This window comes from Ahaetulla prasina, chromosome 8 (assembly GCF_028640845.1).
Source record: "Ahaetulla prasina isolate Xishuangbanna chromosome 8, ASM2864084v1, whole genome shotgun sequence".
Classification (NCBI taxonomy): domain Eukaryota; kingdom Metazoa; phylum Chordata; class Lepidosauria; order Squamata; family Colubridae; genus Ahaetulla; species Ahaetulla prasina.
Genome location: NC_080546.1, coordinates 64,350,449 through 64,375,139, shown reverse-complemented (window position 1 = coordinate 64,375,139; position 24,691 = coordinate 64,350,449). Strand labels below are relative to the sequence as shown.

At 41.6% G+C, this 24,691-nt stretch overlaps 1 protein-coding gene across 5 annotated transcripts in view; it reads left to right on the top strand.

The window, feature by feature from the left end:
• C1QTNF7 (C1q and TNF related 7) overlaps positions 1-24,691 on the top strand; it is a 149,888-nt gene that overhangs the window by 18,390 nt on the left and 106,807 nt on the right. Inside the window, exon 1 of one of the 5 annotated variants that reach the window (XM_058192324.1) lies at positions 20,285-20,405. The exons of the other annotated variants lie outside the window; for them this stretch is intronic. The gene's annotated coding sequence lies outside the window, so the exon portion shown is untranslated. Of the gene's footprint in view, positions 1-20,284; positions 20,406-24,691 lie in introns of those variants that run through there. 5 annotated transcript variants of the gene reach the window in all.

Sequence of the window (24,691 nt, the reverse complement as noted above, 5' to 3'; positions counted from 1 at the left end):
AATGGCATGACAGTGTATTCGTAGTGTCCGTATCGGGTGCCGAATGCCGTCTTCCATTCGCCTCCTTCTCGTATCCGCACCAGGTTGTAGGCCCCGGAGATCGAGCTTGGTGAAGATCGTGGCCTCCGCAACCTTTCCAGTAGCTCCGGGATGAGCGGCGGGGGTAGCGATTCCGCACCGTAATGGCGTTTAGCCGGCGGTAATCACAGCATAGGCGCAAGTCCCTGTCTTCTTCTTCACAAAGAGGACCGGGGCCGAGAGAGGGACTTTGAAGGCGGATGAACCCTCGGGCCAGGTTTTTGTCCAGGAAGTCCCTGAGGCGGCCAACTCGGGCTCCGACATGGAATACAGGCGTCCCACAGGCAGTGGTGCGTTGGGCAGAAGGTCCACGGGCAATCGTGGGGCCGATCGCGGGGTAGTCGGTCCGCCTCCTTCTCGCTGAACACGCCGGGCGAAGTCCGTCAGCTCAGGAGGCAAGGTGATGGCAGCGGTGGGGCGTTCTGGCGGCACAGGTGTGGCGGATGTGATCGGCACTGCAGACTCGGGAAAGAGATGGCGTTCGCGACCAGGCCACCTGAGGATCGTGGGTCCAAGCCAGGCCAACCCAAGGACCAAGGAAAATGAAGGTCCGCCGTGACATAAAACTGGATCGCCTCCTCATGGTCCCCAATAGCCAGGCGCAAAGGCTGGGTGGCGAATTTAATGGGGCGGACACCAGTTCTCGTCCATCAATTGTCTCTACCGCATCGGAGGGTCCACGGAACCACGGGACCGCAAACTGGGTCACAAAGGCCTGGTCCATAAAGTTTGTTGTGGCCCTGAGTCCACCAGCGCATGCGCCTGGAGCCCGTCCGACTGGTTCCCCAACCATATCCGTGTGTCCAGAATCAGATGCCGAGGGGCCCAGAGTCTACTTCCGCAACGTCCAGTGGGGCTTAGTATGCCCGACCTAGGGTTTCCCGAGGTCGGGCCTGCTCCGTTCGATTGGTCACGCTGTGATTCGGGGACGGCGTCGTGCCCCACCGCTTTCTGGGGCAAGAAGCGCGAGTGGCGGGCTCCCACAGTACAGGCACAATCCCCTTGGCGCCTCGGTTCCGCTCCTGGGCTGTTAGGCGAGGTCTGGCGCTCCCAACTCCATGGGCTCTTCCGCAGCGGTTACAAAGCGTGGGGCGACCCTGGGTGCTGGTGGTGCAGGAAGTGGGGTGCAGATGTCGACGGAGGGTCCCGGGGTGCGACGGGACGGTCGCCCGTTGCAGACGGGCATCGAGGCGGAGACAAAGGGGCACCAAGTTGTCGAGGGTCCGCGCGCCTCCACGCGGGCCAGCTCGTCTTGCAATTCCTCTGAGAGTCCCTCCTGGAGCCGCGTCCACCAGCGCTGCATCATTCCAGTCAGAGTCCTGGCACAAAAGACGAAATTCGGCGATGTACTCCTGCAGGCGTTTCCCTTGACAGAGTTCCTTAAGGCGCCTGGTTGCCGTCAGCATTCGAACGGGTCCTCATACATGGTGCGAGGTGCTGCCAAAACGCTGTTGGTCCGCCAGCAGGGGCTGTCCTGGAGCATGATAGGCGTGGCCGATCGAGCAGCCGAGCCGGAAAGAAGGTTAATCACGAAGGCCACCTTAGCCCGGTCGTCTGGGAAATCCTCTGGCCTCATAGCCATGTAGAGCTGGCACTGTCCCAAGAAGGTCGGGAACATCTCAGGCTGCCCAGAAAACTTATCCGGCACGGTTATCGGGCACTTGCGACGAGGAGGAGGAGTGGGAGGATGGGGGGGGGCTGCAGGCACATTCCTGGCAGCAAGTTGGCCTGCCAAGTGAGCCACTTGCTGCTGGAGCTGTTGATTAGCCGCGTGTAGCTGCTCTAACTGCTGCTGTACCTGCTGCTGATCCATCTTTGGTGGAAGATGTTTTAGTCAGGTCTTGGACAAAATGTTCTGTTTCCCTTCCCCCAATACTCCCAGCAAAGAGTCCGTCAGAGGCCTTCCTTTTTTCCTTTTATTTACATAGATACATGTCCTGGCCACGTCTACCCACGGGCCTGCCAAGTTTCTGGAGATAACGAGGAAATTATAGATAAGGCCAGAATTACTCACGAATATATTCTTCCCTCCATTAAAACAGTTAGCTCGCGCCAACTCATTACTTTGTCCAAGACAAAAAACCAGGAAGTCCCGCCTCCTATTTATAGTCTCTGCAGATGTCACTGCATGACAATTATGACTTGGCTTTGTCCCAACTCTTCCGCTGCTGCGCACGCCGATCAAGCCTTCGTAATCTTGCGTCCCTCCAAAACTGTTCTTGGGGCGTTGCCAAATCAGAAGAAGGCCCGGGAGAATCAGGCCTTGCCGGCCCCTCCCTTTGAGTGGGTGCCAGGGAGGGAGAGGGCTCAAGAGAAGCAGGGCTTGCCAGGTCTTCTCCCTCATTTTCTGAATCATCCGAGTCCAGGAGTCTGGGTCCAGGAACCTGGGTCACAACAGGCATGGACTCTAGGTGCTCCATTGTTACACACATTATCTTTTTTTTCCTTTCCTTTTTTTTTTGCAAAACTTGCTAGTTAGATCAAGGGTGTCAAACTCAATTTCATTGAGGGCTGCATCAGAGTTGTGTTTGACCTTGGGGATGGTGGTGGCCAGGGTGGGTGTGGCCAGCTTGACATCACTCATATCAGGGTGCCTCTGTGGTGGCCTGAGCTCTCTGCCAACAAAAATGAGTTCCCGAGCTCCGTTTTCAGCCATGATGGCCTTCTACAGTCCTCTGCCAGTGAAAATGGAGCTTGGGGGGAGGCAGGGGGCTGCAGCAGGCCATCGCAGCCAAAAACAGAGTCTGGAAGGGCTGCACATGGCCCTCCCGAGAGGGCCGTTTTTCCTGGCAGAGGCATTGCGGGCTAGTCCTTTGCTGTTTCCAGGATGGCCCCACGGGCCAGATCGAAGCACCCTGTGGGCTGGATCCGGCCCCCAGGACTTGAGTTTGACACTTCTGTCTTAGATGATCAAAAGTTAATCCTTGCAGAATTCTTCTTGCTCAAAATAGTTTTACTGCTTCTTGCAGGCACTAAAACTTGGATAGAGTTTTAGTAATCCCCAGATCTGGGAATGCAAATGCTCTTCCAAAATAGTTAACTCCACTCCTGAAGTACTGTATTTCATAGTCAATCTGGAGTTATATATGGGCACATTGTCTTGCTAATATATACTCCCTTTTTTTAGCTTCAATTTCTTCTTGTCTGTGGGAAAAGATTCCAAAATCAAGAACAAAATAACTCTTACTAATATGAAAGTTTGGAGGCTGGCAAAGTTCTGGCAAAGGAGGTATTACAGAGTACAGAATGAAAGGGTACCCAAACTCTTGTACCTGCCATATTAATTATTTTTTTAATTTGGAATATGTAAACAACTGCACATAACTAGCAGAAAAGTTGCAGAAAGATGTCTTTAATATTGGGCTATGTAAATATTGTGTAGCTTCTGTTTGCTTAGGGATTCAATAGAATAGAATAGAATAGAATAGAATAGAATAGAATAGAATAGAATAGAATAGAATAGAATAGAATAGAATAGACCTTGGAGATCTTGTAGTCCAGCACCCTGCTCAAGCAGGAGAACCTATACTATTTCAGATAAGTGGCTGTCTAGTCTCTTCTTAAAAACCTCCAGTGATGGAGCACCCACAATTTCTTAAGGCAAGCTGTTCCACTGTTAGTTGTCCTCATTGCTAGGAAGTTTCTCCTAATTCCAGGTTGCTTCTCTCTTTGATAATTTCCAGCCATTGTTTCTTGTCCTGCCCCCTGGCACTTTGTAGAATAATTTGATCCCTCTTCTTTGTGGCAGCCCCTCAAATACTGGAATACTGCTATCATGTTGCCCCTAATTCTTCTTTTCTTTAGACTAGCCAAACCCAAATCCTGCAGCCATTCTTCATATGTTTTAGTTTCCAGGCCTTTGCTCATCTTAGTTGCTCTTCTCTGATCTTTTTCCAAAGTCTCAGCATCTTTTTTGTAGTATCGTGACCAAAATTGGTTGCAATATTCCAGGTGTGATCTTACTAGGGTTTTATAAAACAGTACTAATGCTTCATGCACCCTTGATTCTATGCCTCTGTTTATACAACCCAGGATTCTATTAACTTTTTTCGCTGCTGCTGCACACTGCTGGCTCATATTCAAGTGATCATTCACTAAGACTCCAAGGTCCCTCTCACAGTTACTGTTTTGAGCCAGGTCTTGCCTAATCTGTACTTATACCTTTGATTTTTCCTGCCTAAATGTAAAACTTTGCTTTTCTCCACATTGAGTCTGTTTTTTTCCTCCTTTCTTTTTAAGGGCAAATTTTTTTTTATTTTCCATAATAATTCCCACAATTTAACCAGTGTACAATGCAATCACTTATACAACAATCAATCCTATACTCAAATTATGCTCAATCCGGGCTGCTCGACTGCCACTCCCTCCCTTAATCCTTTCTACCCTTCTCATCTTTCTTCAACTTTCCTCACTATCCTTCTCCTCGCTTTCCTACTTCCCCTCCTCTTCCCCACTTCTCACTACCATCCTTTCTAACCCTCTATCTTCTCCTCCTTCTTCTCCTCATATCCTTTCTTCTCCCTCCCTTCTTTCCTACCTATCTACCTACCTACCTACCTACCTACTTTCTTCCTTCTTTACTCCTCTTTCCTTACTCTTTCCCTTCGGGAGTGGTTACCGAGCAGCCCCGACTTTACACCGTTCCAACTTGTTTAATTCTACCATTATTTCTGTACAATGGCAATCAATCAATTTATAATCTTCCCCTTCCCCCTCCCCCATTTTCCCCCCTCCCCCCCCGAGACTTCCCAGAACAGAATACAGGGTATTGTAACTAACAAACATAATCTAAAATATAACATAGAACATATTCCATTTCACACCATCACACCATCACACTATCAATTCCCTTCTTTCTTAAACTCTAATACATGTCAATTCCTAACTTCACTCAAAAACTAATTGATATTTTTTAATCTGATACCTATTTTGAATATAATCAATCCACTTTCTCCATTCCAAAATATATTTTCTTCTGTACAGTCTTTCAAATAGGCAGAAATTTTTGCCATTTCTGCTAAATTTGATACTTTACTAATCCATTCTCCAATTGTAGGTAAGTCTTCTTTCTTCCAATATTGTGCAATCAATAGTCTTGCAGCAGTTATTAAATTCAAAATCAGTTTTGTCTCTATAACAGTGCAATCTGGAATTATTCCTAATAAAAAGAACTGTGGAACAAACTTGATCTTCTTTTTCAAAATGTTCTGCATAATCCACCATATTTTAATCCAAAAGGCTTTAACTTTTTTGCAAGTCCACCATATATGATAATAGGTAGCATCCTCACAATCACATCTCCAACATTTTGCTTTCACATTTGGATACATACATGACAGTTTTTTAGGATCTAAATGCCATCTATAAAACATTTTATAAAAATTTTCTCTTAAATTTTGTGCTTGCGTAAATTTAACATTCCTCACCCAAATTTTTCCCCATGTTTCTAACATTATAGGTTGTTGAAAATTTTGTGACCATTTTACCATACAATCTTTAACCAACTCCATTTCTGAATCAATTTCTACCAACACATTATATAATCTTTTTATATGCTGTTGGCCTTGATCTTTTATTTGTTTTACCAAATTATCATCACTTTGCTTTATACCAATTTTCTGATCTATTTTCCATCTAGATTGCAATTGTCCATACTGGAACCATGTATAATCTCTCCCTTCATCCCTCAATTTATCCCTAGATTTTAGCTGTAATTCTCCTTTTTCCATAGTCAAAAGCTCTTTGTAAGTAATAACCTCCATTTTTTGTAATATATTTATATTCTCTATCATATGTCTGGGGATAGTCCATATTGGTATCTTTCCATCTAACTTATATTGATATTTTTTCCAAACCCTCAACAACGCACTTCTAACCATATTATTCTTAAATGTCTTATCAATTTTCTTGTCATATATTACATATGCATGCCATCCATATAGCAAACCATAACCTTCTATATTCAAAATCCTTTCCTCTGTTAAATTAATCCAAAGCTAAAACAACTGCATCATAGTACAATTTTAAGTTAGGCATTTTTAAACCCCCTCTTTCCCTAACGTCTTGCATTATTTTTAACTTTATTCTCGGTTTTTTATCCTTCCATACAAAATTATTAATCCCTTTTTGCCATTCTTGTAAATTTGCATCTTTCTTCAATATTGGAATCATTTGAAACAAAAATAAAAATCTAGGCAAAACATTCATTTTTATAGCTGCCACTCTTCCTAACAATGATAATTGTAACTTCTTCCAATTCTCCATTTCTTTAATTACTTTTCCCCACAATACCTCATAATTATTTTTATATAATTTTACATTCGATGCTGTAATATATACTGCTAGGTATTTAACCTTTTTAACTACTTCATATCCAGTTATTCTTTCTAGTTCTTCCCTCTGATGTGTATTCATATTTTTAATTATCATTTTTGTCTTCTGTTGATTCACTTTAAACCCAGATACCTTACTATACTCATCAATTGTCTCCTTTAGATATACAACTGATTGTATTGGTTGAGATAAAGAAACAACCAGATCATCTGCAAACGCTCTTAATTTATAATCTTGATTTTTAATTCTAATTCCTTTTATTCGATCTAAACCACGTATATTACTCAATAATATTTCCAAAGTTAGAATAAATAATAATGGTCACAAGGGACACCCTTGTCTAGTCCCTTTCTCAATCTTGAAAGATTCTGTTAATCCACCATTTACTATTATTTGAGCTGTTTGCTTTTGATATATAGCCTTAATTGCTTCAATAAAATAATCCCCAAATTGCATTTTTTCTATTACTTTAAACAAAAACTGCCAATCCAATCTATCAAAAGCTTTTTCCGCATCCAAAAAGAGGAATGCTGCTGAGACCTGGCTGTTTCTTTCCAAATATTCAAGTAAATTTACAATTTGTCTCATATTATATCTCATCTGTCTCCCCTTAATAAATCCTGTTTGATCATTATGAATTAATTGATTCATCAGTGGCATCAATCTATTCGCTAATATCTTAGCAAATATCTTATAATCAGTATTTAAAAGCGATATTGGCCTATAATTCTCTGGTTTAACACCATCTTGATCTTCTTTAGGTATTAATGAAATAAAAGCTGTCCTCCACGAGGGAGGAGCTTCTCCTCCCCTTTGTATTCTGTTAAATAACTCCTTAAGTGGTACAATCATCTCATTTTGTAAATTTTTATAATAAGTAGTTGTCAAACCATCTGTACCTGGTGCTTTATTCGCTTTAAGCTGCTTAATTGCAAACACTATTTCCTCTGAAGAGGCCGGTGAATAGCGCAGGCTGGTAATGCCTGTTATTAAGAACACAAAGCCTGTTATTAAGAACACAAAGCCTGCAATTACTGCAGGTTCGAGCCCGGCCCAAGGTTGACTCAGCCTTCCATCCTTTATAAGGTAGGTAAAATGAGGACCCAGATTGTTGGGGGGGCAATAAGTTGACTTTGTAAAAATATATACAAATAGAATGAGACTATTGCCTTATACACTGTAAGCCGCCCTGAGTCTTCGGAGAAGGGCGGGGTATAAATGTAAACAAAAAAAAAAATTGATTCAACTCTTCCCTTTGATCTACTGTAATTTCTAAAATACCATGGTCCTGTAAATATCTATCTATATCTTTATCATTAATCACATCTCTAGAATATAACTTAATATAATATTCTAAAAAAGCTTTTTTAATCAAATTTTGCTGATATACTTCCTTACCTCTATATTCTATTTTATCAATTATACGTTGTTTCTGTTTCTTTCTTAATAAATATGCTAACCACCTTCCAGGTTTATTAGAATTATTAAACAAATTGTGTTTTGCATATTGTAGATTAGTCGCCACCTGATCTGCCATTAACATATTAAATTGACCTCTTAATATATCTATTGACTCTTTTATTTTACTATCTCCTGGATTACATACCAATAACTGCTCCTTCCTTTTAATTTCCTCTTCTAATTCTTTTCGCCTTTTGTGCAATCTATTTCTATATTTATTATTCATATCTAATAAAATTCCCCTCATATAGGCCTTGCTGGTGTCCCAAACTATCTCTATAGGTGTCCCTTTATCCATATTCAAAGAAAAAAATTCCTTCATTAGAATTTTACATTCATTTACATTTTTTTCATATTTAAACAAGTTCTCATTCATCCTCCATGACCTCCTGGCCTCTTTTTCCCGATCTAGCTCAATCCAAACCGGGCTATGATCAGACAAAGTTCTAGAACAAATTTTAGTCTTCTTCACTCTGAAAAACAAATCATTAGTAATTAAAATAAAATCGATCCTGGAAAAGGATTGATGTCTGTCAGAAAAAAATGTAAAATCTCTCTCTTTTTCATTGCGTTCTCGCCATACATCTCTCAATTCTAAATCTTCCATCAAATCAAAGAAAACCTTTGGCAGTTTTACACGATTGGAAATATTTCTAAGACTTCTTTTATCTTTCTGGATATCCATCACTCCATTCCAATCACCCATTAATATATAAGTTTTATAATCCCAAGATGTTATTCTTTTATGTAAAAACTTATAAAATTTTTCTTGTTGTTGATTTGGTGCATAAACTCCTATTAAAAGTATTTTTCTCCCCTCCAATAAAAGTTCAATAGCAATATATCTTCCTTGATTATCCGCCTCAATTAATGTTGCAGATAAATTACTCTTTATATAAACAACTAGTCCATTCTTCTTTTCTGTGGCAGATGCAGCAAAATGTATTCCCAATTTTGAATTTATCAAATATTTCTGGTCTGATGTTCTAATATGTGTTTCTTGTAAACATACAATGTCATTTTTAAATTGCTTCAAATAATGAAATATCTTTCTTCTCTTTTGTGGTGAGTTTAATCCATTAACATTCCAAGATAAAAGTCTAATTGCCATTATCAGCAATCGGAAACTTTTGAAGCACCAGCCGCAAATCATATCTTTCTTTGGGCCTTGCTCCTCCCACTGTTTCCGTCTTGGTAATAGCAGATTGAGCCTGTTGAGCCTTTTCTTCTTGTTCCTTGCGTTTGACAGCTGCTCTTGTCATCCTTGGCTCTTTTGGAAGCTCTGATCCCATCTTAGATACATCCAACACTTGTAAAAGGTCTTCTTCCATTACTATCACTTCTTTTTCTTTAATTTTGCCTTCCTTTCTCCTACCATTCGGAGATGGTGGACTTCCAGCTTTAAGCACATAAGCATAAAACTCTCGTGCTTTACTGACTGTATTAAGACGATGTGCTTTCCCTTCAAATTTTGTCAATATGAAAAGCCACATCTACTGGCCGAACTGCCAAAATCTCCGCAAAGGCCTCAGAAAAAATTTGCTTCAAATTCTCTTGTTTATGCTCTTTCATACCACGTATTCGTAAAGCATGTTCCATAGCTCTATATTGTACCAAAACAATTTCATCATCAACTTTATCCATTTTACTTTGAACTATCTCAATCTTATTTTCCAATTTTAAATTATCTTTCTTTATTTCTTCTACTTCCTGCTCCAGTAAAATCACATTTGATGCCAGACCCTGTACTGCTGACACCAAACCTTCTTTGACTTCTTTATTTCCAATTTGGATTTCTAACATCTGTTTTTTCATCTCTGACATTTCTTCTGTAATTAATGTAAACTTTTCTTCTATCTGAGAAGTTTGCAAGTTCATAGCCTCATTAAGAGATTCTTTCATAAATTCTTTCAGATTATCCTGAAGTGCTTCCAAATTTAGTGATTTTGTATCTGTAGTATGTGCTGGAAAAGCTCCCGGTGTTGATGTTCCTGGGGTTTTTGTAACAGTTGTCTTTAATTGTTTTGCTGCCATCTCTTAAAATTTATCTTTAACTTAATATTACGTATAAATCTTCTAAGTCTTTTTTTTTTTAAAAAAACAAACAGTCTCAATATCTCTTCTCCCTTCTCATTACAATGTTAAAAAAAAAAATCCCCAGCTGGTTTTCGGCAATAAACAGCAAGCAGTAAGAGTTGTAACACTTTCGTTTTCAACTGCGTAGCTCATTAAAAAACAATCGCCATTTTCACTTTAAAGTCAACTCCAAAACTTTAAAAAAAATAACAGGGAATTGATTTAATTACTTGCTTTTATCGTTAAAACTCTCCTGTTTCTGTTCAGTCCGGTATTTTCTTCTTTAAGTTAAAATTGGTCCCGGCAGTTGGTCGCGGCAATTAGGTCTGCCGGAGCAGGAAAAAAGCCTCAGATCTGGAGCGCTTTGAAGTTCTGAGGGAGCTTAACCCTTCGAGCCCCCTGGTGTCTTCCAGGGGTCTGGGGAAGCCCTGCCTCTGCTTCTTATGCTCACCCCCTTTTCTTTGCCCGAAGAGGGGGAATTCCGAACTGCTGGGCAGCTGATTGTCGCTGTCTTAGCGGTCCAACACGATCCAGAGGTTGGTGATCAAGAGGATCACCTCCATTGCCTACGGAGCCAACCAGGAAGTCTTTTTCCTCCTTTCTTGAAGATGGGAGCCACATCAGCCTTTTTCGAATCCTCAGGTTCTTTCCTAGTGCTCCAGGATTTTTGAAAGATGGTTCTGAGATAATATCTGCCAGCTCCTTCAGAACTCTGGAATGTCAAATCCCAATGATTTATATTTGTCGAGGTCAGATAGGTGTTTTGTTACAATTTTCTTGCTTATTTTATTTTTTATTTCTACTTTGTCTTTTATAGTAGGGTGTTTTTTGTTATATTGGGGTATAATTTCTTTTTGCAAGAAGACTGATGCAAAGAACGAATTAAGCAATTCTGCTTTCTCCCTACTGTTTATTATTTCCTTGCCATCTTCTCTCTTTAGTAGACTACTGTTTCCTTGAATTTTTCTTGTTATTGATATGTTGAAAGAAACTTATTTTTAATTATCTTTGGTTTTTGTTACAAGTCTTTGTTCATTCTGAGCCTTTGCTTTCTTGATTTCATCTTTTCATGTTCTGCCTATCTGTTGATAATCAGCCTTAGTCATATGTCCCTCTTACCATCCATTTTTTTGTACTTGTCCTTTTTGTCTTTCAATCTGTCAGAGAGATTTTTGTGCAGCCATGCTGGTTTCTTCCTGAATTTCTCATTTTTCTTTTTCAGTGGTGGTGTGCTGAACTGAGCTTTTATGATAGCATTTTTCAGTTTCCCACTCTTCTTGAGTTGTTTTCCCCTTTAGGATTTTTGTCCATGGAATCTTTCCTAGGCTCTTCCTGAGTTTGTTAAAAGCAGCTCTTTTAAAATTTAAGACATTGGTTGGATTATTTTCTATTGCTTGAGTTTGCATTATATTGAATTCCAGTACGATGTGGTCACTTTCACCCAATTTGAAAATTCATTCCAGCAACTTCCACTCCCTCTATCACTTCTTCTCTATTAGTAAGAATTAAGTCCAGTATAGCTTTACTTCTAGTTCCCTTCTCTATCTTTTGGATGACAAAGTTGTCAGTTAGGTTGGCTAGGAATTTGTTTGATCTCTCACTAACTGCAGAGTTTGTCTCCCAGTTGCTATCTGGATAGTTTAAAGTCTCCCATTACTATTGTGGTATGCTTCCTACATACATTTGTTAACTGGTTGGCAAAGAGTTTATCTATTTCTTCTGAATGGTTGGGTGACCTATAATATACACCTATGACAATGTCACTCTCCCCCCCCCACTTTTCTATTGATCTGGAGGGTTTTTATCTTTGATCTTGTGCATTTCTGTAGCTATGTAGTGATCTCTCACATATAGTCAACTCCATCTCCTCTTTTTGTAGATCTGTTTCTTTTGAACAATTTGTATCCATCCATCAGTACGTTCCAGTCAGATTTCTGTAATGGCAACTATGTCATACCTCCTCTCATATACTATTGCTTCTAGTTAACCCTGTTTGTTCCCCAATGTTTGAGCAATTGTGAATAAGCATTTAAATGTGAATCCCTCTATGTGAGGTGGGGCCATAGGAATCAGTTGGGCTTGTTGATCGCGTACCTGGCTCCTCCCTGCCCGAGCTGTTGGAGGTACTTGCCGGCGTGGCGGTTGAGACCCCCAGACTTATGGTTATGGGGGATTTCAACCTGCCATCAGCTGGCTTGTCATCGACTGCAGCTCGGGAGTTCCAGGCTTCCATGATGGCCTTGGACCTGATTCGAGTAAATGATGGCCCTACACACATGGGAGGAGGCACGCTGGATCTAATTTATATCTCTGGACAGTGGTTAAATGATCTGGAATTAGATGATTTAGTAACAGAACCGTTGTCATGGACAGATCATTTTCTCCTTCGCCTGGACCTCCGAACCGCCACCCACCATCGCAGGGAGACGGAACCTATACGTTGGTTCCGTCCCAGGCGCCTGATGGACCCTGAGAGGTTCCTGACGGAGCTTGGGCCATTTCCTGAGGATCTGGCCCACGGCTCAACTGAGGAACTAGTTGCGGCCTGGGAACTGGCCGTGGCTGGGACCATGGACCGGGTCGTGCCTTTGCGGCCTCTGACCCGGCGTAGGTCTCGTCCGGCCCCTTGGTTCTCCGAGGGGCTGAGGGAGATGAAACACCGGAGAAGACACCTAGAGGGCACCTGGAGGTCCAGTCGTTCCGAAGCTGATCGGACACTAGTTAGGTCCTATTCTAGGACCTACCTAGTGGCAATGAGGGAGGCGAGGCGCTCCTACGCCTCTACCCTCATTGCGTCGGCAGATAACTGCCCGGCCGCCCTGTTTCGGGTGACCCGCTCCCTCCTTCATCAGGAGGTGCGGGATGACCCTTTGCAGGCACATGCCGAGGAGTTTAGTGGTTATCTATACGATAAAATCGCTCAGCTCCTGGATGGCCTGGACCGAAATTGGGATGATCCAAGTGGGGGAGAGGAGGCACATCTTGTCGAGTCTGTTTGGGATGAGTTTGACCCTGTGGCTCCCAAGGACGTGGACAGGTTGTTGGGGAGGCTTCATGCCACTACATGTTTACTGGACCCGTGTCCTTCCTGGCTGGTACTGGCCACTCAGGAGGTGACACGAGGCTGGCTCCAGGGGATTATCAACGCTTCTTTGTTGGAAGGGGTTTTCCCTGCCGCCTTGAAAGAGGCGGTGGTGAGACCCCTCCTCAAGAAGCCTTCCCTGGACCCAGCTATTGTCAGACTGCCTCTGATTATAACTAGGAAAGAATTCACCTTGACTTCATTTGCAATAAAGAAAAGTACTTTTACTAGTTACAGTCCTGATAGCAGCTTAGTAAAGTTGGATCTGAGACAAAATATGGCTAACATATCATATCCCCCCAATTGTCCCTCCTCCTTCAGGAGGTCAGGCTGGTCTGGTCCAATGCCAGCTCCTTCTCGGCCCCTCGTGGTAATCTTCTTCCACAGGTCTCTAGTTGTCAATCATCTTAGGAATGCAGTTTCTGTTGGAAAAGCCCGCGCTCTTAACACTCAGCCGTTAATCACCCCTCCCACACTGTTATGTCAGCCGACACTCTTAATAGGCCCCTTTCCCTTACCCTGTATGGTGCTATGATACATCTCATTTCCTTAACTGTTTTATAATAAACATTTCACATTCTATCTACTGATATAAATTGTACAAAAGTATATGAAGATTGGAGTGGAGGCTGACAGCTATTTTGGGTAATTATCGTCCAGTCTCCAACCTTCGCTTCGTTGCGAAGGTTGTAGAGAGTGCTGTGGCGCGACAGCTACCCCAATACCTGGATGAAACCGTCTATCTAGACCCGTTCCAGTCCGGCTTCCGACCCGGATACAGCACGGAGACAGCTTTGGTAGCATTGGTGGATGATCTCTGGAGGGACAGGGACAGGGGTTATTCCTCTGCCCTGGTCCTATTAGACCTCTCAGCGGCTTTCGATACCATCGACCATGGTATCCTGCTGCGCCGGTTGGAGGGATTGGGAGTGGGGGGCACCGTTTATCGGTGGTTCTCCTCCTATCTCTCTGACTGGTCACAGTCGGTGTTGACAGGGGGGCAGAGGTCGGCCGCGAGGTGCCTCACTTGTAGGGTGCCACAGGGGTCGATCCTCTCGCCCCTTCTGTTCAACATCTATATGAAGCCGTTGGGTGAGATCATCAGTGGCTTTGGGGTGAGATACCAGCTGTACGCTGATGACACCCAGCTGTACTTTTCCACCCTGGGCCACCCCAATGAAGCTGTTGAAGTGCTGTCCTGGTGTTTGGAAGCCGTACGGGTCTGGATGGGGAGAAACAGGCTCAAGCTTAATCCCTCCAAGACAGAGTGGCTGTGGATGCCGGCACCCCGATTCAGTCAGCTGCAGCTGCGGCTGACTGTTGGAGGCGAGTTATTGGCCCCAAAGGATAGGGTGCGTAACTTAGGTGTCCTCCTGGATGAACGGCTGTCGTTTGAAGATCATTTGACGGCCGTCTCCAGGAGGGCCTTCCACCAGGTTCGCCTGGTTCAGCAGTTGCGCCCCTTCCTTGATCGGGATGCCTTGTGCACAGTCACTCATGCGCTCATTACCTCTCGCTTGGATTATTGTAATGCTCTCTACATGGGGCTCCCCTTGAGGTGCACTCGGAGGCTTCAGTTAGTCCAGAATGCAGCTGCGCGGGTGATAGAGGGAGCTTCGCGTAGCTCCCGCGTAACACCGCTCCTGCGCAGGCTGCACTGGCTACCTGTGGCCTTTCGGGTGCACTTTAAGGTTTTGGTCACTACCTTTAAAGCGCTCCATGGCTTAGGGCCTGGGTACTTACGGGACCGCCTGCTGTTACCGCATGCCTCCCACCGACCCGTACGCTCTCACAGAGAGGGACTTCTCAGGGTGCCGTCCGCCAAGCAATGTCGGCTGGCAGCCCCAGGAAGGTCCTTCTCTGTGGGGGCTCCCACACTCTGGAACAAGCTTCCCCCGGTTTTACGCCAAATATCTGACCTTCGGACCTTCCGCCGCGAACTGAAGACACATCTTTTCATTCGCGCGGGGCTGGCTTAAATTTTATTGATTTTAAATTTTAAATTTTATTGATTTTAAATTTTCTATTATTAATTTTAAGGGGTTTTAGTTTTATATATTTTAAAGTTTTTTAGGCCAATTATAAAATAAGTTTTTTAATTTGTATTTTAATTGTATATTGTATTGCCTGTTTTTACTTTTGGCTGTACACCGCCCTGAGTCCTTCGGGAGAAGGGCGGTATAAAAATCGAATAAATAATAATAATAATAATAATAATAATAATAATAATAATAATAATAATAATAATAATAAATGCTTTATGCCTGTCCTTGAGTATGTTTCCTGCATCTCCTAATTGTTGCTTGAGTTTATCTTTTTTTAAATTACTCCCTACCTCATTGTTTGATTTTTCTTGGGATTTATGATTGGTTTTGTGTTTTAGAGATTCTAAAAATCGGTCACCCTTCCCCTTTAAACTAAATTTTAGTTTAAAGCCCTTCTGATGAATTGGACCAGTCCTTTTTGGAGTACATTTTCCCCTGTTTTTGTGAGGTGCAGCCCATCCCTTGCCAAGAATCCTTCCTGAAGGTAATGTAGTACATGGTCCAGGAAACAAAAGTTTTCTTAGCGACACCAACCCTTTAGCCAGTGGTTTATTTCTAGAATTCTTTCCTCCCTCAATGGGTGTTGACCTTTCATTCGGAGTACTGATGAAAACACTACTTGTGCTCCTAGCTCCTTAACTTTGTTACCTAGTTGTTTGTAATCTCTCTATATTGTACTCAGATTCTTTGTTCGTCTCAATGTGAAAGAGGAGGAAAGGGCAGTAATCTGTGGCCTAATTATTTTGGTTAGGTTCTCATCCAAATCTTTAATTTTTGCTCCAGGGAGACAACATACCTCCTTAGATTATATGTCTGGTCTGCAGATGGCTGGTTCTGTTCCTTTGAAAATAGAATCTTCTATCACCAACACTCACCTTTCTTTTTTAAGGGGTGCAGTCTGGGGTGTTTTTCTGTTTATCTCAGGTTTGTTTGTTGATGTGACTTTTTAGGGGTATTTGATTATGTCTCTTTTCTAGGTGTCTGTGTGTTTCTTTTCGGGGGAGTGTGTAGGCCTGTGTATTTTCATCTAGGGTGAGAAATCAGTTGCTCGGTTTTAATGGGGCTGCTTCTGATTGGTTTAGAATGGGCAGTAGGGGTTTGTATGCTGCTTTTTTCATTGATTATTTCTTTCTATATGTGACATACCTCCATTTGTCTTCCTCCATGGATTTATCAGCAGGGTCAAATCCTCTGGAAGTTATTTGTTCATTATATGGTTCAATTTGGGCATAGCTTTCGTGCGTAGGTTGGAGTTTGGCTAGATTGCTTCTAGATCCCTTTTTCCTTCAGTAGTTCACATAGTTTACATTTAATACATGTATAATTTGGGTATTCTTTGGACATAAGCATATACATGGAACATATATTGTATACCACAATAGTATCAGTCACCTGTTCCATGAGTTTGTTTCTTTTTGTTGGTTCTTTTAAGGGTAAAAAGTTTTGTATCTTTTTTGCCTTTTTGTGCTTGTTTTTATACCTTGTTATTTATTTAACTTGCTTACTGTTATGTTTGCTTTATTTATACTTTTCTTCCCTATATTTTTAAAAAGTTTTTGAGCTCCAGTTCCTCCCTATTTTATTATTTAAGAGTTGCCTTAATTATTTGATTGATCTTTATTAATCCTATTCTTCCTTGATTTCTAATTTTCCACTCTTGTCCTTATTAATTGCCTATTTACCTTTTATTTTCTGTCCTGTATTTATTTTTATTCTCTACCAGGGTTTGCCTATTAGAACCTCAGGCTTAATTTGTTGCCTTTAAAACATACCATTTTGACCAGGAATGCATTAACATTTGTATACAATAGTAAGGCCACACTTGGAATACTGCATAAAGTTTTAGTCACCATGATACAAAAAAGTTGTTGAGATTCTCAAGAGTGCAGAGAAGAGCAACAAAGATGATTAGAGACTGGAGGCTAAAACATATGATCAATGGTTGCAGGAACTGGGTATGTCTAGTCTAACAAAGAGGAGGAATAGGGGTGACATGATAGTTGTCTTCCAATATTTGAAGGGTTGTCACAGAGGAGAGGGGGTTGCCTATTCTCCAAAGCATTTGAGGGCAAGGCAAGAAGTAACAGATGGAAACTTATCAAAGAGAAAGCTAACCTAAAATAAAGGAGAAATTTTCTGACAGACAGGACAATTAATCAGTGGAATGACCTACCTTCAGAAGTTATAACTGCTCCATCACTGGAGGTTTTTAAAAAGAGACTGGACACCCATTTGTTTGGAATGATATAGACCAGGGGTGTCCAAACTGCGGCCCGCAGGCCAACTGCGGCCCACGGGTCAGTTTTTATTGGCCCGCAGCAAATTCTGAAAATATAATTGAATATGGCCCTTTTCGGCAGCACTATAATTTTGGAACAAGTGGGTGGAGCACAGCTTGTCAATCACTGCCGAGTGCCCGACTGGCCGGCCGAGATATCGGCCGCCTCCCGGTGCTTGCCCGGTGGTTCGCTGCGAGGCTCGCGGCTCCTCCCCCTGGGCGGGGAATAATGAAGGGAGGGGCGGAGGAGGCGGCAAGCGGGAAAGAGGCTGCTGGCCGTGCCTGACCCCAGCAGTTCTACCCTCGCCTTCCTCGGGCCACCTGGCTCGACTCCTCGCGCCTCCCCATGTCGGACACACGTGGCGGCAGTGACAGCCGTCCCGACGAGACCGGCATCAAGAAACAGGTGAGGGCGGCGAGGGGCCGAACAGCGTTGGTGGGGGGAAGTATGCAGAATGTCTCCAGACAAATATATCGCAAACATAGTTTCAAGTTCATGCCAAATACAAAACAAAAGCCAAGATCAGGGGTGTCCAAACTTGGTCTCTTTAAGACTTGTGGACTTCAATTCCCAGAGTTCCTCAGCCAGCTTTGCAAACAGATACATTGTTTTTAGGTGCATAGGGAATAAATTAAAATACTGGAAACTGCTTTCGGGGAAGGCATTTATTTGCTGCATCTAGTTCTGTACATACTGATTGTAAGAGCTCCTCACTGTTTCAGAGATGGTCCTATTAAAATTGAATTGCATATTTGAATGTGGTACTCATTAAAATTGGAATTGTTATCATACCAGATTTTCATGCATTATTCTGTTTGTGAATTAAAAAAGAGGAAAAACCATTTTTGTTTGTCACTTGCAAATGTTTATAATATATGTAGGTATAACTTTTTCTACTATGTACCTTAAAAATGTATTTATTCCTGATATAGTGGTGGAATGTAGTTCAGAATTGCAGGATTAATGTTAGGCACACGGAACCAAGAATGACACACACAAGGAGTTACTCCAGAGTACAGTAATTACTTCATTATGGAGCCCTGGTGGCACAGTGGTTAGAATGCAGTATTGCAGGCTGACTCTACCCATAGCCAAGGGTTCAATTCTGACTGGCTCGACTCAGCCTTCCCTCTTTCCGAGGTCAGTAAGATAAAGATCCAGATTGTTGGGGGCAAAGAGCCCCTCCCTGCTGCAACTCCCAGACTACATTTCATCACAGATACAAATACTACTTTTAAGATTATGCCTGTTGTATATACTTAAGCCTAAACTGTGCATAGGGACTACCCAGACGGCTGAAAAAAGTGATTTCTGACAGGTTCTCACATTTTGACCAGTCCTCACACTTATGACCGGTCATCATTTATGCCTGTTGCAGCATTTTGTGCATAGGGACTACTCAGAGGGCTGAAAAAGTTATTTTTGACCTGTCCTCACACTTTTGACTGGTCCTCACACCTACAACTATCTTTACATTTTGCACCCTATCTTGTAACCGTGGTGAAGAGAAGCAGTTGTGAAATGAGTGATATGGTTGTTAAAAATGCTGCAATGGGCATAAATGTGAGGATGGTCATAAGTGTGAGGACTGTTCAAAAATTACTTTTTTTAACCCTCTGAGTAGTTTCTATGCCCATATCCACTCAGTCACATGACCACCAAGCCACACCCCATGTCACCTCTTGTGTGTGGCCCGGGCCTTTGCTTATTTTTCTGTATTTGGCCCTCACCAAAAAAACTTTGGACACCCCTGATGTAGACTCTTATGCTTGAGCAAGGGGGTTGGACTAGAAGACCTCCAAGGTCCCTTCCAACTGTTACTTTGTAATTCTGTATATTTTAGTTGTTGCAAAAACAGTTTGAGTCTGTTTTTATAGATTCTACAGTAATAATGATAAAGATTTTTATTAAAATACTGGAAGTACTGTAACTGAAATCAATAATTTAAATAGCATGGTTTACAGAAAGAAAATACTTTATTTTTGAACATTAGGAGAAAATAGGCACATTTATGTATCTGAACTTTTATGATGTAATAGTCTTGAAGCTTTGGAGAATTGTTTATATCAAGATTATTTCATTAAAGTTTAAATATGATTTTGGTTGGATTGTACCCATTTTATTTTATTTTATTTCCTGGAATCTGAGACTTGGAAAAGGTTTTTGAACCCATCAACCTCAGTCTCCTGCTCAATGCAGGAATGTGAATCAGAGCAGCTGTTCAACTTATGCTTGAATGTATCCAGGGAAAGCACCTACCACCCCACTGAGGAGGGGGTTTCACTGTGGGGCTGACCTCCTGCTAGAAAGTTTCCCTCCCCCTAATAGTTACTCATAATATCTTTTCTTGTATTTCAAATACATTGTTTGTATCTTGCTCTCTGGAGTGATTTCATAACCGCTTCTTGTTGATTTAGGTTGGTGTTTCTCCTTTTTGTGCCCAGGAAGCTGAAGTTTTGTTTTCTGTGAAAATGGGAATATCAATCCAAGCATTTGGTTTCCATTGTTGCAATGGCCTGGCACTTGTCTGCCTAACCTTTTCTATTAATACAACGTAAACTTTTCGTGCCACATTTCAGGTAAGCCAAGATAATTCCAAAGTGGGTATTACCATTCCCTTCACACAGCCTTAAGACATCTAACTACTAGAACAAATTGGAGCTGCCAAATCTAATAGTTGGGATGAGACAGGCAGCATAAACAAACAGCAGAATAACAAAAAGTGCTGTGCTCTACCATCTCAAATGTCAGCTCTGAAAAGTATTTTATTTATTTTTTAAAAAAAAGTTTTTATTGATTTTATTACAACACAACACAAACATACGTAACAGAAACACATAATATGTGCTTTCTTTTTACATGTCGGTTTCGTTCCATCTACTTTCTGCTTTATATATTCCCCTTTTTTCCTTTCTTTTTGTCGTGTCCCACTCCTCCGCTGACGGCCGGGTCGGGGAAGTCCGTATCAGGCGTGCCTCTGCAGCTCTGCCAAAGTCCTAGCAAAGTTCTCAAGGCAGGCAGGAGACCAGGAAGTGACTTCAGCAATCCAAGGTAGATTTTGCCTGACTCAGAGAATGCCAGAAAGCAGATCCTTTATATAGGCCATGGTGTTATGGAATTCAAAGGATTGACAAGGAACTCCAGGATCAAACAGAAAAGGTTTAATCATGCGCAGGATCAGTGGTTTTGTGCAAATATAAGCCACTGAACAACGAGGTGTTCTGATGTACATATCTTTATACTTGAGACAATACAGGAAACAGGAAAACGAAACAAACATCCTTCTGCTAACTAGGGCACAGGTGTCTTACAAAGCAATCTAAGTTCAGTTTCCTGTCAAGCTGTCTGCAGTTTTGGCTATGAACTTCCTGTAGTCATAATTGTGGTTAAGCACTTTAACGTTTCTTGACTTGTCTGTATAATATGAAACTTCTAACACTAAGAGTGGAATTTGAACACAATTCATTAGGATTCTAATGAATCCCTTTTCCCATTTTATTCCATGTTATTCCATCTTACTGGGGTGTGGCTCCATGACTCAGCACTTATCCAGGCCTGCCCCTCCTTTCCTTTTGCTGACGCCGCCTATCAATTCTCCTGAAGTGAGGATCTCTCCAGGCTCCAGCTGTTGGCAATTCACATTCCTCGGGCTCACATGCTGTGGGGGAGGGGGAGGGGTCTAGTTGCTCCGTTTGCCTGGGCATGGAGCCAGGGCTGGGGGCTGGAGGCACATCAGGCCCTTCGTCTTGCTCGGCCTGTCTGGGCATGGTGCCAGGGCTGGGGCCTGGAGGCATGCCAGGACATTCCTCAGCGTTCGGCAGGAGATAAGAGGGACCCGGCTGCGGGGAAAGCGAGCGAGACACAACACTTTTATTGTCTTTCTGTTTATCATCCCTTTATATCTAGTTCTATTTATTTACAATATTTTACATATTTGTCAACTTCTCTTCTCCATAATTTATTCCTATTTTCTTTTCCTATTCTCTAACCTATTCTCTACCACTTGGTCCATATTTGATAATATTCTGTCTCTTCCTTTTCTTTTATTTCTTTCATTAGTTTATCCATCTTCGCACAGTTCAGAATTTTCTTGATTATTTCTTCCTCTGTTGGTACGTTTTCTTTTTTCCAAAACTGTGCATAGACAATCCTTGCAGCCATGATTATGTGTAATATCAAATACTGAATTTCTTTACTGTAGGTTCTGGTTAATATCCCAAGTAAAAACATCTCTGGTTTCAAGTCCACTTATCTCTTCTATCCAGTTTCTAATTCTGGACCAATATTATTTCGCCTTAGGACATGCCCACTAGAGGTGATAATATGTTCCAGGAACTTTTTTGCATTTCCAACAGTTTGAAGAATTATTAGGATATGTTTTAGCAAGCTGCATTGGTGTAAAATGCCATCTGTAAAACATTTTTAGCTGGTTTTCCTTGAATGCCATCAATAGGTCAATTTAATATTTATTTCCCATAATTTTTTCCATTTCTCCAATTCTATATTATAGCCAAAAAATTTCACCCATCTAATCATGGTGTCCTTAACTACCTCTTCCATTTTATACCTGAGTAGGTATTTATATATATTGCTAATTAATTTTATTTCTGTTCCATGAATAATTTTGTCCAATTCTTGCGGTTCCTTTCATATCTCATACCATTTTTTATCTCTTACAACTTTAGATTGAATTTGTGTGAACGTCCACCAATCCGTCACCCTACCAATATCTTGTTCTAGTTCCTGTTTCTTTTTCAAATCTCCCTGGTCATTTATCAATTCCTTATATCTAATTATCTTATTTTTCTCCAGTACATTTGGATATATCAATGCTTCTGTTGGTGATAACCACATTGGAATTCTCGTTTAATGTTTTTGTTTTATCTTTTCCCAAACCTGTAGCAATGCATTCCTTGCAAAGATTTATCAATTTTTGAACTAATTATTCCCAATAAATAAAATTTCAGTTTAAATTCCATTTTTAGTTGGGTAATTCCTTCTAGCCAATTTTTGATTTTTTGTCAAAATTTTTCTATCTTGGGGTACATCCACCACCTATGGTAGTATGTGCCTAGCTTATACCCACATCTCCAACAATTTGGTGTTAAATTTGGGAACATTTTGGCCAATCTTGCTGGTGCCAAATGCCATCTATGGAACATTTTCTTTATAGGCTACTGCCATTGTTAATTTATAATTTCTATCCCACAGTCTGTCCCATTTTTCTAATTCTATATTATGCCCAAAGTTTTTTGCCCAACAGATCATGGTTTCTTTTACTGTTTCATCTTCCATTTTGTATTTCAGGAGGAAATTGTAAATTTTAGTGATCATTCTCCACCACCACGATCCTAATAGAATTTTGTCTATATCCAATTGTTCTGTATGTGTACAATATTGCTCCTGATCTTTCTTGAATCTGGTTTTTATTTGTAGTTATGGCCACCATTCCATGTTTAATCCTTGTTGTTTCAAATCCTGAATTGATTTTAATTCCCCTTTTTCATTAAGTAGCTCTGCATATTTTATCATTTTGCTCAAATCCATAGTATTTGGGTATAGTATTGCTTCCATGGTTGATAGCCAAACTGGGACTTTTGTATAATGGTATTTCTTAATTTTCTCCCAAACTTGTAAAAGGGCATTTCTTAATAGGTGTCTTTGAAAATATGTGTGGTATTTATTCTTCCCATCCCAGAGAAAACTCTGCCAACCAATCTGGAGGTCATGGCCTTCTATTGTTAATACTTGTTTATTTTATAGTTGAATCCATTCTTTAAACCATGTTAGCATTGCGGCCAGATAGTAAAGCTCCCGAATTGGGAGACTAAAGCCGCCTCTACTTCTGCTATCTTGCAATATTTTGAGTCTAATACAGGGTTTCTTCCCTGACCAAATGAATTTTTATGTGATTTTATTTAACATAACATAACATCAGAGTTGGAAGGGACCTTGGAGGCCTTCTAGTTCAACCCCCTGCCCAGGCAGGAAACCCTACACCATCTCAGTCAGATGGTTATCCAACATTCTCTTTAAAATTTCCAGTGTTGGAGCATTCACAACTTCTGAAGGCAAGTCATTCCACTTGTTAATTGTTCTGTCAGGAAATTTCTCCTTAGTTCTAAGTTGCTTCTTTCTTTGATCAGTTTCCACCCATTGCTTCTTGTTCTACCCTCAGGTGCTTTGGAGAACAGCCCGACTCCCTCTTCTTTGTGGCAGCCCCTGAGATATTGGAACACAGCTATCATGTCTCCCCTAGTCCTTCTTTTTGTTAAACTAGACATACCCAGTTCCTGCAACCGTTCTTCATATGTTTTATCCTCCAGTCCCCTAATCATCTTTGTTGCTCTTCTCTGCACTCTTTCTAGAGTCTCAACATCTTTTTTACATCGTGGCAACCAAAACTGGATGCAATATTCCAAGTGTGGCCTTACCAAGGCATTATAAAGTGGTACTAACACTTCACGTGATCTTGATTCTATCCCTCTGTTTATGCAGCCCAGAACTGTGTTGGCTTTTTTAGCAGCTGCTGCACACTGCTGGCTCATATCTAAATGGTTATCCACTAGGACTCCAAGATCCCTCTCACAGGTACTACTATTGAGCAAGGTACCACATATACGGTACTGGTGCATTTTGTTTTTTTGGCCTAAATGTAGAATCTTACTTTTTTCACTGTTGAATTTCATTTTGTTAGATAGCGCCCAATGTTCAAGTCTGTCAAGATCTTTCTGTAACTTGAGCCTATCTTCTGGAGTGTTGGCTATTCCTGCCAGCTTGGTGTCATCTGCAAATTTGATGAGTTCCCCATCTATCCCCTCGTCCAAGTCATTGATGAAGATGTTGAAGAGTACTGGGCCTAAAACAGAGCCTTGGGGTACTCCACTGCATACTTCCCTCCATGTGGATGTAGTTCCGTTGAGGACTACACGTTGAGTGTGGTTGGTCAGCCAGTTACGAATCCATCTGGTGGTGGTGCTGTCTAACCCACATTTTTCTACTTTATCTAGTAGTAGGTTATGGTCTACTTTATCAAATGCTTTACTGAAGTCCAAGTAAATTATATCAACAGCATTCCTCTGGTCTACTAATTTTGTCATTTTGTCAAAGAATGCGATAAGATTAGTCTGGCATGATCTGTTTCTGACAAACCCATGTTGGCTTTTGGTTATTACTTTGTTTGCTTCTAGGTGTTCGGTGATTCGTTGCTTGATTATCTTTTCCAGAATCTTCCCCGGTATTGAGGTCAGACTGATAGGTCTGTAGTTTCCTGGATCTGTTTTTTTTCCTTTTTTGAAGATGGGAACTACATCAGCTCTTTTCCAGTCCTCTGGCAG